A 14424-nucleotide genomic window follows, 5' to 3' on the forward strand; every position below is an offset into this window, starting at 1 on the left:
ACCCGCAGCAAATCCAGGCGGAAAAATCCGCAGCATGTGCACAGCGTTTTTGGTTTGACCATTGAAAATAATGGTACTGTACAATGCAGCAGAAACTGCTGTGGTCCCACAGGGCCAGAAATGCTGTGGATCCGCAGAAGAATCCGCAGCATATGCACATAGCCTAACTTCCATACTGGAGATCCCTTTAAGAGAGGCCTGGGGTCAGTACCAAAGTGCAGAGTGGATTTGCCCTCACTTCCAAACTGGGGATCCCTTTAAGAGGGGCCTGGGGTCAAAATCAGAGTGCAGAGTGGATTTGCTCTCACTTCCATACCGGGGATCCCTTTAAGAGGGGCCTGGGGTCAGAACCAGAGCGCTAAGTGGAATTGCCCTAACTTCCATACCAATGATCCCTTTAAGAGAGACTGGGGTCAGAACCAGAGCGCTGAGTGCATTTGCCCAGACTTGCATACCAATGATCCCTTTAATAGAATTCTGGGGTCAGAACCACAGTGCTGAGTGGAACAGTCCAAACTTCCATACCAGGGATCCCTTTAAGAGAGCCTGGGGTCAGTACCAGAGCATTTGAAGTTAATTGCCCTGACTTCCATACAAGGGATCCCTTTAAGAAAGGCCTGGGGTCAGAACCAAAGCACTTGATGGATTTGCCCTGACTTCCATACCAATGATCCCTTTAATAGAAGTCTGGGGTCAGAATCAGAGTGCTGAGGGATTCGCCCTATCTTCCATACCGGAGATCCCTTTAAGAGAGGCCTGGGGTCAGTACCAAAGCACAGAGTGGATTTGCCCTCACTTCCATACCGGGGATCCCTTTAAGAGACCCAGGGGTGAGAACTAGAGCGCTTAGTGGAATTGCCCTAACTTCCATACCAATGATCCCTTTAAGAGACCCTGGTCAGAACTACAGCGCTGAGTGGAACGGTCCTAATTCCATACCAGGGATCCCTTTAAGAGATGCCTGGGTTAAAAACCAAAGCACTGGATTGATTTGCCCTAATTGCCTTACCAATGAACCCTTTAAGAGAGGCCTGGGGTCAGTATCCAAGCGCTGAGGGATTTGCCCTAACTTCCATATTGGAGATCCCTTTAAGAGGGAAGATGTGCATATGGGATGGAGGATGTGTGATGGGGATAAAGGGATGGGAGGGGGGGAATCATTTCTGTCATGTGCTCTCTGCTCCTTTCTGGGGGGCTGACAATGGCTGGGAGCTTGTGCTCCCAGGGATGCTAGATTTCTCCCACCATGTCAGTGTCTGCTTAGGTGTTGTCGAGTGGGAAAACTGTTGCTTATATCAACCAATCACAGGTCATCTTCTTTTAAACAGCTCTGATGAAATGAAAGATGCTTCGTGATTGGTTGGTGATACACACATACATACAGTCAATTTTATATATAGATGCTCTGGAAAGTGGGAGAAAAATTCCAAGTGCGTTAAAATTGCGAAAAAAATTGCAGTTCCACAATTTTTTTTTTTATTTGCCATGCTCAGCATATGGTAAAACTGACCTGGCAATATGATTCTTCAGGTCATAATGATTACGCAGAAATGAAACGTGTTTTTTTTTTTATTATTTCAGTGCTGAAAAAATGATGTGGACATTTGTAAAAAAAAATTCTTTTGGCAACATTTTCCAAGATACAGTTTTGGGGTAAATACAATGTTTTGAATGCCTCGTATTGCATTCTATTGTAGTGTTGGTGTGGCCGAAAAAAAATTAACTCTGCAATTTCCATTTTTTCTCATTACACTGTTTACAGTACACTAATCGATAGTGATACCAAATATGTGTATTTAAAAATATACATTTCTTCATTTTTAATCTGGAAAAGTGGGGTTTAATCTTTTTTCAAATATGTAAAAAAAAAAAATTGTAAAAATATTTGTACTTCTTAGTCCCCTTAGGGGACTTTATTCTGCGATCATCCGATTGACTGTACTATACACAGCCATACATACTGCTATCTATTGCAAAAATAAGTCTCCAATGAATGCCAGCTATAGACTGTGAGGCAGTGACCGGGGTCATATGTCAGGGTCACTATGTGTTCCCCAGGATGAGCCAAGAAGCATATTAAGGCCGCCAGGAGTGCACTACAGGAAGGTAGTGAGGCGGTCTGTTTCCTCTCCCGGCCCAGGTTTTCCATGTGGCCCATGGCCACAGATTCCAGTTAAAATCCCTGCAGTAAAGGGTTTGGGTGTATCAGTGTGGAGTTTGCAAGGTGCAGAGCAGATGGCTCTGCAAAAGCTCAGCCTGTGTGAGGGAACAGAGAGTCAAGCGGAGTGAACTCCTGGCATCCTGCAGCATAATACAATGGTGCAGTCGCCCTTGGCAACCGGATATATTTATGGATTTTCTTGTTTGCCGGCTGCGATCTGGAGGATACCATGTGTTGTGTTTGTGAGTTTGGACATTAAAACTACGTTTACTTTTGAACTTTCTGGGTCACTGCCTCATCACCGCACTGTGGGCACACCGCTGCACTACAACTGGCTTTCACAGAAGTACAATCTTGACAAGCATAGAGGTCTTCAGAAGACTCCTGTTATGGCAACCTATTTTCACCTTGCAACAGCATCACGGGCACACCAGTAGGTGAATTGAATGACGCTCCCCCTGCAGGTGCAAAGTAAATGCTGCTGTCAGGGATTGACAGCGGCATTCAACAGGTTAACAACCACAGGTTGAACTCTACTCTACCCGCGGCTGTTAGAGGTAGATGGTGGTTGAATAATACAGACAACATCTGCCGGGAAAGATGCAGGCTCAGTGTGCAAACCCGCACCAGAGTCATATGCTGATAAAGGGGTTAATGCTACACAATCCAGCAGAAGTGAAATTATTTTGTTTCTCACTGGATGCTGAATGTGTTATCAAAATATTTCTACTAGAGGTGTGACTCCACAACATTTAGCGCAATACTGCGACACACATAGCATATATTGATAGTCTTGGTGTCATCATTGGGTTTTGTACATATAAAAGAGGTCGTATAGTGAGCAATATGAAATTATTAGATGTATTGCTGTATGTTGTCAAAGGAAAAAAAAAATTAAATAAGTTCTGTCAGTGAAGGGAACATGTTATTTCTTTCCAAGAAACAATTGTATCTGGTGACAGATTTACTGTAAGTAGTTGATGAGAGTTATAAATAAGGATTATTTTTATTGCACCGATTCCACATAGGACCATGGGTGGTATACTGATTTTATGATTTTATGACACTAGGGAACACCATATTTCCTAGTTTCCTATTAAAATAGTTTTTTTTTTTTTTTTACACTTGATTCTAAACTACCTTCTAGAATTCGCTTAAAAGACCTTTATCAGAAACAGCAACAGTATTCTTTTAGGCTGAGTGCAGACGGAGTTTTGAGCCCTGCGGATTTTTCCGTGCAGAATGGAAGAAAACCGCAGGTCAAATGACCTGCATTTTTCCTGCGGATTTCTTCCATTTTTCACGCGGTTTTTGTGCGGTTTTCCATTGCGGTCTTCCCCCTGCGGATTTGGTAACAGGGGAGATAGAAAACCTCACAAAAGAAGTAACATGAGGAGGATTTTGTACCGCAGGAAAACCGCGCGGAAAAATCCGCAGCGTCTGCACAGCGTTTTTTTTTTTTCATTCATTTTAAAGGTACTGTACATCACAATGCGGATATGCAACGTTTCTGCGTGGTAAAATCCGCTTCGGAAACGCTGCAAATCTGCATCGTGTGCACATGGCCTTAAGTGCTCTGCTCTCAATTCGGAGAGGTGCACAGCTGACATTCATATTCTTCCACGCACAGGGCATTTGAGGGGCCATAATTAGACCCTTTTGTACAAACAAATATAGGAAACCCATGTCGCCTTTACTAACAGCATGTTTCTGCAATCTGCCAAAATGAAGGCTATGAAAGATCCCTCGTGAACTTCAAAATAAGATTGACATGAACTCTAACGAAAAAAAATCCCAAAGCTGCAGAAGAACTGAACTTTGATCTGAACATTTTCCTATTCACATCGGTAGCACATGGCATGGCCACTTGGTTCACAAGGCCAGGATGAAGTCCATTATTACAGGGTCTTACTGTCCTCCTTCTTTTGTTAATTAAGCTAAGTGGCAGGTGCAAAGATGAATTCTAAAAAGGGTCTGTAGAGGCAGGAAATTTCTCACGCAAACTGAAAATATATTAGTGAAATGAGTATTGTTATATAAAACTTATTTCTAAATACATACATACAAATAAGACAAATAGATGATAAATAGGTATATAGATAGGATAGAAAAAAAATGAAGTAGCACTAGTAGTATATTTACAGGTGCCTGCCTTTAGAGGTTCACCAAAAACCCATAATAACTTACCAAAAAAGAGGGCAGCACTCCAATAGTAGAATTAAATCTGTCAGTATGTCTTTGCTATTTAATCTGAGAGCAGCATAATATAGGGAAACAGAGCATGATTCCAGAGATGTATCAATTACTAGGCTGTATGCAAGTGTTTTATCAACAGGAGATTACCACTGCCTGACTAGGTCTCACATTCAGGCCAGTCCAGCTAATCTGTGTAACCCCGTCCCCACCACTGATTGGCAGCTTGCTAACATTGCACACAATATCAACTGCTGACAGTTGAGAAGTGATTAATTTGCTTGACTGCTGCCTTCCTTGGATGTGGTAAATATTTCTCAAACTGCCTCTGAAAGAGAACCCTGATTCTCCATTACTCGTGTGCACTCTGCAACCCTGCCGGTGGACGGTTTGAGATTGGATGACTGATAGTGCCTCCAGTTCCTTTTGTCACGGTTCCAGCCCTTAGGGTGTCTGGGATGAAGTTACTGACAGCTCAGCTGTCCAATCTGGTTCAGGGGTGTGCTGAAGCTGTCAGTACTGTTAGTGACGACTTAGTCATCCAGTCTGGTGCAGGGGTGTGCTGAGTTGTTGGTATGCACATCTCAGCATTCTGACAACTGCTTCATCTGTTAGGGCAGAGACACACTGGCAAATTTTTCGTCCGAGAATCGGATCGTAAAACTTGCCCTGGCCGGCACCTCTCCTGACCTGAGCATGACAGCGTGATGGATTACTATGCAGCTGTTAAGTTCAGGTCAGGAGAGGTGCTGACCAGGGCAAGTTTTACGATCCGATTCTCGGACGAAAAATTTGCCAGTGTGTCTCTACCCTAAAAGAGAAAACAGGAGTTCTATCAAAACTGCACCAAGCAGCCCAGTAAAGGACACATTAGGCTCTCTGACCCTACATCATGCTACTCTCAGACTACATAGCAAAAACCTGCTGACAGATTCCCTTTAATGTGCAAAACTTTTCAGTTCTTACACGCTGGAAACATTTTAATTAACTTGTATGTCTCTAGCATTCCTTAAAGGGTTTGTACAGCTTTTTACAATATCTTTGAAAACCGGTACAAATGTTATAAGAAAAAAAAAAAATGCAACTTACCTCTTTTGTAGTGTATTTCCAGTGCTGTTACTCTGGTGATCCTCTCAGACTTAGCTTACAGGTGTAGAAAGACATGCAGCTGAACGCTCCGCTCCCGAGTGCCAGCGGCAGCGCCGGGTATTGACGTACGAGACTCGTCCGAGTTTCTCGCTTGTGAGTATGAGCCCTTAGTCATGTATACATTGCACATGTATTTATCTCTCATAAAGAGGAAGGCGGTAATAAAATGTTCATAAACTATGTATGACAGCTGCCTCTTCCCTTCTGTAGCTGCACACTTGTATACATATAATGTAACATTGCTGTTTGAAAAGTCAGAAAACTAAGAAAACAAAAATGCCATCAAGCTATTTTTAATTTGAAAAAAAAAACAACAAATGTATTTATTTTATACATTTATATATTGCCAGCATATTCTGCACCACTGTCTAGATATTGTCATCACTCGCATCAGTCTCCCAGTTTACATTCCAAATTATGAATGTTGTTCAGTCCTAGAGAATTTTTCAGCAAGCACTGCTCTGAATCCTATTAGTGAGTGATATTCCTACCAATAGAATATAGTTCTTCTTGCTAGTTCAAGCCAACATCAGATGACATCAAGCATTTGATTTACATTTTTGTGGTCATATGCTGACTAGCTTCTCAGAGCATTGAGAAAAGTGGACGAGAAACTAGTTGACTCTTGACCACCAGTAGACATACTTGTAGTCCAGTGCCAACCATTTAATACAACAAACACTGACAACTTTTTCATGCTTTTTAAAATGAAATCAGGGTCCAAAAATTATCCCTTAATCCCTTCACCACCTTGGGTATTTCTGTCTTTGAGTTTACATTTTTTGCTCCCCTTCTTCCCAGAGCTATAAGTTTTTTTAGATTTCAATATGACCATATGAGGGCTTGTTTTTTGAAGGACAAGTTGTACCTTTGAATGACACCATTTGTTTTATCATGTAATGCACTTGAAAGTGCGAAAAAAATTCGAAGTGTGGTGAAATTGCAAAAAAAGTGCTATTTCACAATTGTTTATTGGGTTATTTACTTTCCATGTTCATTATACGGTAAAACTAGTGTGGCAATTTGATTCTCCAGGTTAGTACTTGTATGCAGATGCCAAAAGATGCATTTTTTTTTTTATCTAAGTGGTGATAAAAAAAAATCATAAAAAAACTTTTCTTGTGTAGCCATTTTCCAAGACCCTTAAAACTTTCAGTTTTTGGGATATGTGGCTGTGTGAGGGCTTATTTTTTTGTACCCTTCGATGATTTTTACTGATACCATTTTCGGATAGATACGATGCTGTGACTGACAGAAAACCTAATTCTGGTGTTTTGATTTTTTTCACATTACACCGTTTACTGATCTGTTTAATTTATTTCATATTTTGACGTATTGGACTGTTATGAATGCAGCAATACTAAATATTTGTATTTTTTACTTTTTTAATGGTTTTACTTTTAATGGGGCAATTTAAACTTGAGAGTTTTTTTCATATTTTTAAAACTTTTATTTACTTTTGACTGTATTTAATAGTCTCTTTAGGGGACTTGAAGCTACGATCATCTGATTGCTTGTACAATGTAGCAGTGCATCAGTGTATAAACACTGGCTTTCACAGGAGGATCATAATGACTGGCACAGGGTCTTCAGCAGACCCCCGGCTGTCAAGACAAGCCATCAGCGCCCCACGATCATGTCACAGGTGCGCCATCGGGCACATGGAATGATGCGTTCCCCTGCCAGCTCGTGATAAATGCCGCTGTCAGAGATTGACAGCGGGATTTAACCAGATAACAGCTGTGGGCAGAGCACTGCTCCAACCACAACTCTTAGAGGCACATGATGGCTGATTAAATCAGCTATCATGTGTCGGGAATGATGTGGGCTTGGCGTGCAAGCCGAAAGTGGTTAAGGCTATGTTCCAACGATGAGCTTTTGGTGAGTTTTTGATGTTGCATACTTTTGCTGCATCAAAAACTCAGTGTCTTTCAGTTCCAGCAAACTGGAAGGGATTTATAGAGCTCTCCTGTCCACTGTAATTTTTTTTTTTTTTTTTTGACTCAGCGTAAATTGACCTGCGGTGCGTGTTTCAAGTCTGCAGCATGTCAATTTCTCTTGCGGATACGCTGATTTTTTTTGTGCTGATTTTCCCCATAGACTTGCATTGATGCTGAAAATTCCACATGCACATGGTTTTTAGAGCGATTTCGCAGCAAAACGTATCAAAAACACATGTAATCCACACCCACATATGTCATTAAACTTTTGTAGAAGCCAAATACCAGAATGCATCAAAAACAAATTAGCTTTATTTAAAACATGACACATTGAAAAGAGACAAAAATGCAGCATCATAAAAGTGAGAAAAACATATGTTAAAAAAAACATACAAAAACATTGAAAAAAACATAAGTAACTTAATTTAAATAATAGGTGCAGATATTCTTAAATGTGAAAAACTCACCAAAATTGAGTGGGAACGTAGTCTAAGTGTAATGAAATAAGAACCATGGCCACACTTTGCCTCAATTCACAAAGTGTATACTTGTATGTAATATGGCTTACAATGGAGCATAAAGGTGTCACGGAGTGACCAGTCCTCTGTGCCGTGACCCGCAGGACGGCTCTAAAACCAGGACGAACAAGGGGAACACCGGGGAAACAGGTACAGCAGTGTGCCCTGCAATAGGGAACAGGGATGTGGAGACCTCCTGCACTCCCCTGAGGCAGTGTCCCCGAACACTCCTAACGTTCCCTATACAGGCTCCTCACCTGTCGCCGAGCAGGATACCTCAATCCCTAACTTGCCCTGCATCTATCCCTTACTAGTGAACTGGATGGTGCAGATACTAATCCCACCGCTGTACTAATACACATAAGGAAAATACAACAAAACAGGGAAAACACACAACTTAGCTTTGCTCTGCTGCATTTGCTCCCAGCAACAGAGCACGGCACCCAGATACATCTTCCACCTGAATAGCTGCTAATTCCAAGCTCTGGATGAGCTGCAAGGAACTCCTCTCAATAGCTCCTTTCTCCACCAAGGTTGGTTGGGAATGAACAATATCACCAACAGTGATTGAGAACACCTGATGCTCCTTTATAGGTTGGAGCCAGGGTAGTCACACCTGCTTGGTAATTTACATGTAATAACCCTAGCGGCCACCAGGGACAAAGCCAGAACTAAAGCAACTACAGTGTAATAACCCCAGCGGCCACCGGGGGCAAGACTAACCTTAAGCTAAAGGCATTAAGGAAAAAAAAGGTTATCTGTGCTAAATCTGTCACAATCCAACATGGATCGTGACAATACCCTCCCTCAATGAGGGGCCTCTGGACCCTCAAGACTGCTCCTCACCAGAAAACCACCTACAGTGGGGATGTCCAGGTCCAGGGTTCACCCCAGCAATTACCTGATTCTCAGGTTTATGACAAACGTGCACAGCTGGTAGTGGCAATGTATGCCCCGGAGGCACCACAAATCTCCAAAGTGCCGACCTGGGGAACGAGTTGTGTATGGGCATATTAGGGGGCAACTCCAGCTGGTAAGTCTCCAGGTCGAGGATGGCCGATACCCTTCACGGCCCGATCACCTGAGAACTCCAGACCCCCGCAACACACTTCCACTGGATGTTTTTGGTGGCCACCCATACATACTCATTCACAGACAGGTCCGGACCTGAACGTTTATTGCCACACATTAATTTGCCACAAGACGGTGAACACTTTATGGAACTGACAACAGAGGCATCCCCCTGTGTCACCACACTCCCACCCCCGCAATTCACAGAGGGAAATACCACCCTGCGACCCCTCCTACTATGAGGCCTGTGCCTCTCAGGGTTGGCTAATGGCGAGGGTTGAGACTTGCCCCAACTCCCCGGAAGCACCTCTGCTGCCCCCACTGGAGAGGAAGGGGATGGTTGTAGAGAGATGGCAGAGACAATAGCCCCCAGGCAGCAGCCCTCACACGACTACCCCCAGCTGACTACTTCCCTAGTCCGCCAATCTAAGACCGGGTTGTGTTTTTTCAACCAAGGGAGGCCTAAAACGATAGGTACTGGCATTCCCTCCAAGACGTAGCATGACAGGGACTCCTCATGACATCCTATACGCAGCTGAATGTCTTCTACGACTTGGGTCAACCTCCCCTGGCTCAGTGGGACAGAGTTAATGGCCTGGACGCTTATGGGTTTGCTCAGCGTCTTACAGCTCAGGCCATGAGTCTGGACAAAACAAGCATCCACCAGACTGACTTCTGCTCCACTGTCCACAAGCACCAGTATGCCCTCAGGTACCCCACCAACCACCACTTCTGCTGACATAGTACCTTGAGTGGAGAAAATGAAAGAAATATACTCTCCCAGGTCTTCTTCCTCCACACGACCAGGGGGATGCGGCTTCTTAGCTGCAACAGATAATTTAGCGCGCATTGGGCAAGCCTTAAGGACATGATCAGCCTGCCCACAGTGAAAACATGCCCCCACCACTCCACGAACCATAGGCAACACTGTATGAAAACTAATTCCTCCTACTTGCATGGGTTCGTCTGGAGGTTTGGCACGCACTGGGCAGGCTCTTATGAAATGGCCAGGCTTCCCACAGGGAAAACATACCCCCACACCATGGTGACCCACAGGCAACCCCTTTTTAGCACCAACAACTCCGAGCTGCCTGAGTTCCTCAGTCCGCACTGGTGTGTCCTCCTCTCCAGAGAGCATTATAGGGGGCACATTAGGTGTATGTCTCTCCCTGAGGCATCTATCCACCCAGTTGGCAAGGGACATGGCGGCCTCCAGCAACCTGGGGGTGGCGAACTGCAATAGAGTATCCTGCAACTTTGGAGACCGGCCCTGCACAAAATGACTCCTAAGTGCAGGGTCAATCCACTGCATGTCAGTGGCCCACCTCCTGAACTCTGAGCAGTACTCCTCAGCAAGCCGGGCTCCCTGTTTAATCCTACGGAGTTGGGTTTCCGCCAGGGATACGCCATCAGGATCCCCATACACTAGCGCCAATGCTGCGAAAAACTTGTCCACGGATCCTTAGGGTGGTGAATCGACTGGCAGGGAGAAGGCACAGGATTGAGGATCCCCCTTAAGAAGGGACATAATGATTCCCGCCCGTTGTTCCTCAGTCCCTGATGAACGAGGGTGAAGCCTCAAGTATAGCTTGCAGGCCTGCTGAAAAACCTAGAATTTATCTCTACCTCCAGAAAACCTGTCAGGGAGGGATATCTTGGGTTCTGGCTGAGCCTGCTCCTGAGCCAAGCTCTCAAAGCCCACCAACAGCTTCAGTTGCTGCACCACCTCACCACGCAGCCCCCTAACCTCATCAGTAAAGGTCTGCAGCAATTGGGCAAAGGTTTGCATTAGGTCCATGGCTCACCAGGAAAAAATGGGTTGGTGATAATGTCACGGAGAGACCAGTCCTCTGTGCCACAACCCGCAGGACGGCACTAAAACCAGGACAAACAAGGGGAACACTGGGGAAACAGTTACAGCGGTGGGCCCTGCAATAGGGAACAGGGACGTGAAGACCTCCTGCACTCCCCTGAGGCAGTGTCCCTGTCATGGAATGCCTAGGTTACTTTAGGCAAAAACCCCGGGACCCCTGTGATGTCCCTCAGACTAGGGGAACCCTGTCTGTCCCTCTACCCAGGGTTTACACTGAAGGTGTGCCTGCCTGAGCCTCCACCCTGTCCCTGTCTCCTGTCCAGCCCTAAGCTGAACCCACCTCCCTCCACCCAGTGAGGGGACCAGACACCAGACCCCACAAATACGTATGGACAGGGGTAAAAGAAAACACCACACAGTAAATACACAAGGGAATACAATAATGTGCAAGGGCAACCAAATATATATATATAACAGATTGGAGAAAGAACCACTGAGGGATATACTGCACCAGATATCAGACGCTCCAACACCACCACTGCTGACCGGTATTGCTAGCACTAGGCTAAAGCTATAGTCGGCGACGCCCATAGTCAGGACGAACTATTTAAAGACCTAGGGCGTGGCCCAGCCCTCAGCCAGCATGACAACCTGGTTAACCCTATCCCGACTGGAACAGAATACCCAACAGGGTATTACCGCTGTCTGCTGGACACCCTGGTGTGAACAGTGTCCAACATGACAGTACCCCGCCTTCTACGAGGGACCTCCGGAACCTCACCATGTCGAGGACCTGGCTTGTCCGGATGGCGACGATGGAACATAGTAACCAGTCGATCAGCATGAATGTCAGAGGCCGGCACCCATGGCCTCTCCTCAGGACCATAGCCACGCCAGTGGACCAGGTACTGTAGAGTGCGACGCACAACCCTAGAGTCCACCACTTTGGACACCTCAAATTCCAACGCGCCATCCACCAAGACGGGAGGTGGTGGCCCGGGGGAACCATCCACCAAACCCACGACCTTCTTTAGCAATGCTTTGTGAAATACATTATGAATCTTATACACAGCCGGCAACTCCAAACGAAATGCCACGGGGTTGATCACTGCGGAGATTCTAAATGGGCCAATGAACCTGGGACCCAACTTAAGTGACGGTATCTTGAGCTTAATGTTCCTAGTAGATAACCACACCCAATCACCCACACACAGGTCCGGACCTGGCACACGTCTGCAGTCAGCCACCCGTTTGTACCTGGAACCCACCTTCAACAAGCGCTGCTTGACTCTCCTCCAAACAGACGACAATTGAGCTCCCAACTGGTCCTCCTCAGGGACGCCAACTGAGCACCCCTGACGCAAGGTGCAAAATTGAGGATGTTGACCATACACACAAAAAAAAGGAGATTCTCCAGACGATTCCTGGCAATGGTTGTTTATTGCGAATTCTGCCAGAGGAAGAAACGCTGACCACTCTTCCTGATTGTCGGAAATAAAGCAGCGCAAGTATTGCTCCAGGTTTTGGTTCATCCGCTCAGTCTGTCCATTCGACTGAGGGTGGAAAGCCGATGAATGAGATAATTTGATTCCAAGGCGAGAACAAAAAGCTCTCCAAAACTTTGCCACAAACTGCGTACCTCGATCAGACACAATGTCAGATGGGACACCATGAAGTCTGACCACCTCGCGAATAAATATCTGAGCAAGAGTCTTAGCATTGGGCAAAGACGGTAAAGCAACGAAATGTGACATTTTGGAGAACCTATCAACAATTACCAAAATGACCGAGTTCCCTGCCGAGGCGGGCAAGTCAGTAATAAAATCCATGGAAATCTCAGTCCATGGCTTACTGGGCACCCCGAGAGGCTGCAAGCTACCAGCTGGACGGGAACGAGGAGTCTTGGCCCGTGCGCACGTGTTACAGGCAGCCACATATGAGGCCACATCCTGCCGGATTTTAGGCCACCAAAAACGACGCGATACCAGTTCCAGAGTGCTCTTAACCCCTGGATGACCTGCCAGTACCGTGTCGTGATGTTCGCCCAACACTCTAGAGCGTAGATGTAGCGGCACAAAAGATTTATTAGCAGGCAACCCCGGCGGTACCACCTCCTGAGCCTCCGCAATCTCTGCCTCAATCTCTGTCGTGATGGCAGATACCACCACACCCTTTTGGAGAATAGGCACCGGCTCTTCACATAACTCTCCACCAGGAAAACACCTGGATAAAGCGTCTGCCTTAACATTCTTCGACTCAGGGCGATAGGTAACAATGAAGTTGAACCGGGTGAAGAATAATGCCCAGTGAGCCTGTCTGGAGGACAGGCGCTTAGCAGATTCTAAATAAAGCAAATTCTTATGGTCGGTTATCACAGTAATCTGATGAACAGCCCCCTCCAAGAAGTGTCGCCACTCCTCAAATGCCAATTTGATGGCCAATAGTTCCCTGTTGCCAATATCATAATTACGCTCCGCAGGCGACAGCTTCTTGGAGAAGAAGGCACACGGATGCAACTTGGCCCAAGAAGGGCCCTGAGACAGTACAGCCCCCACTCCAACCTCCGACGCATCCACCTCCACGACAAACGGTAAGGAGACATCGGGCTGCACCAGAATGGGCGCTGAGGCAAAACTATTCTTGAGGAATTCAAACGCCTGTACCGCAGGCCAGTCAGAAAAGTCGGTACCCTTCTTAGTCATGTCAGTCAGTGGTTTGGCAATCATAGAGAAGTTCTTAATAAATTTCCTATAGTAATTGGAGAAGCCAAGAAATCGCTGAAGCGCCTTAAGATTATCAGGCCGATCCCAATGTAGTACCGCCTGCACCTTTGTGGTGTCCATCTTAAAACCTGAGGCGGAGATTATATAACCCAAGAACGGTAGCTCCTGTACGAAAAACACACATTTTTCAAGCTTGACATAGAGCCTGTTCTCTCTGAGCAACTGCAGAACCTGTCTAAGGCTAGTTTCACATTAGCGTTTTTTTGCGCAGCGCATCGGGCGCATAAAAAACGCAAAGAAAAACGCAAAACAAACGCGCATTTTTTTAACGTCATGCGCACGCTGATGTGTAAAAAAAAACGCAGCGTTGTTTGCGTTTTACATGCGTTTTTGCATGCGTTTGCGTTTTTTATGCGCATGCGTTTTTAAGTGTGACGTTTTTTCCATTGTCTAGAGAACATTCTAGACTTGTTTAACTCAAAAACGCATGCGCAAAAAAACGCAAGCGTGCGCAAGACCATGCGCACGCATGCGTTCCCATAGGCTCCAATGTGGTGTTTTTGCGCATTCCGTGCGCAAGCGTTTTTTTGACGAGACAGGGCGGAACCAAAAATGCAACATGTTGCGTCTGGCGCGCCTGGCGCAAAAGACAAAAAAACGTATGCGCAAGACCATGCGCACGTCATGTTAAGTATAGGTGCGCAGTGCGCATGCGCACGGGTGCGCACGATGCGCTGCGCACAAAAGCGCTAATGTGAAACCAGCCTAACATGCTCTATATGTGTATCATGGTCGAGAGAGAAAATGAGGATGTCGTCAAGATAAATTATAACGAACCTCCCCAACAACTGAGAGA

The 14424-nt window shown here is 45.6% G+C and overlaps 1 long non-coding RNA gene across 1 annotated transcript in view; it reads right to left on the reverse strand.

The window, feature by feature from the left end:
- The window catches only part of LOC141096940 (uncharacterized), a 139666-nt gene extending 135225 nt beyond the window's left edge, over positions 1-4441 (reverse strand). Inside the window, exon 1 of the long non-coding RNA XR_012233817.1 lies at positions 4349-4441. This is a non-coding gene — a long non-coding RNA (uncharacterized lncRNA). The remainder of the gene's footprint in view (positions 1-4348) is intronic.
- Positions 4442-14424: the final 9983 nt, after the last annotated feature.

This window comes from Dendrobates tinctorius, unplaced genomic scaffold, assembly GCF_039654945.1.
Source record: "Dendrobates tinctorius isolate UK_male_01 unplaced genomic scaffold, ASM3965494v1 ptg000082l, whole genome shotgun sequence".
NCBI lineage: Eukaryota > Metazoa > Chordata > Amphibia > Anura > Dendrobatidae > Dendrobates > Dendrobates tinctorius.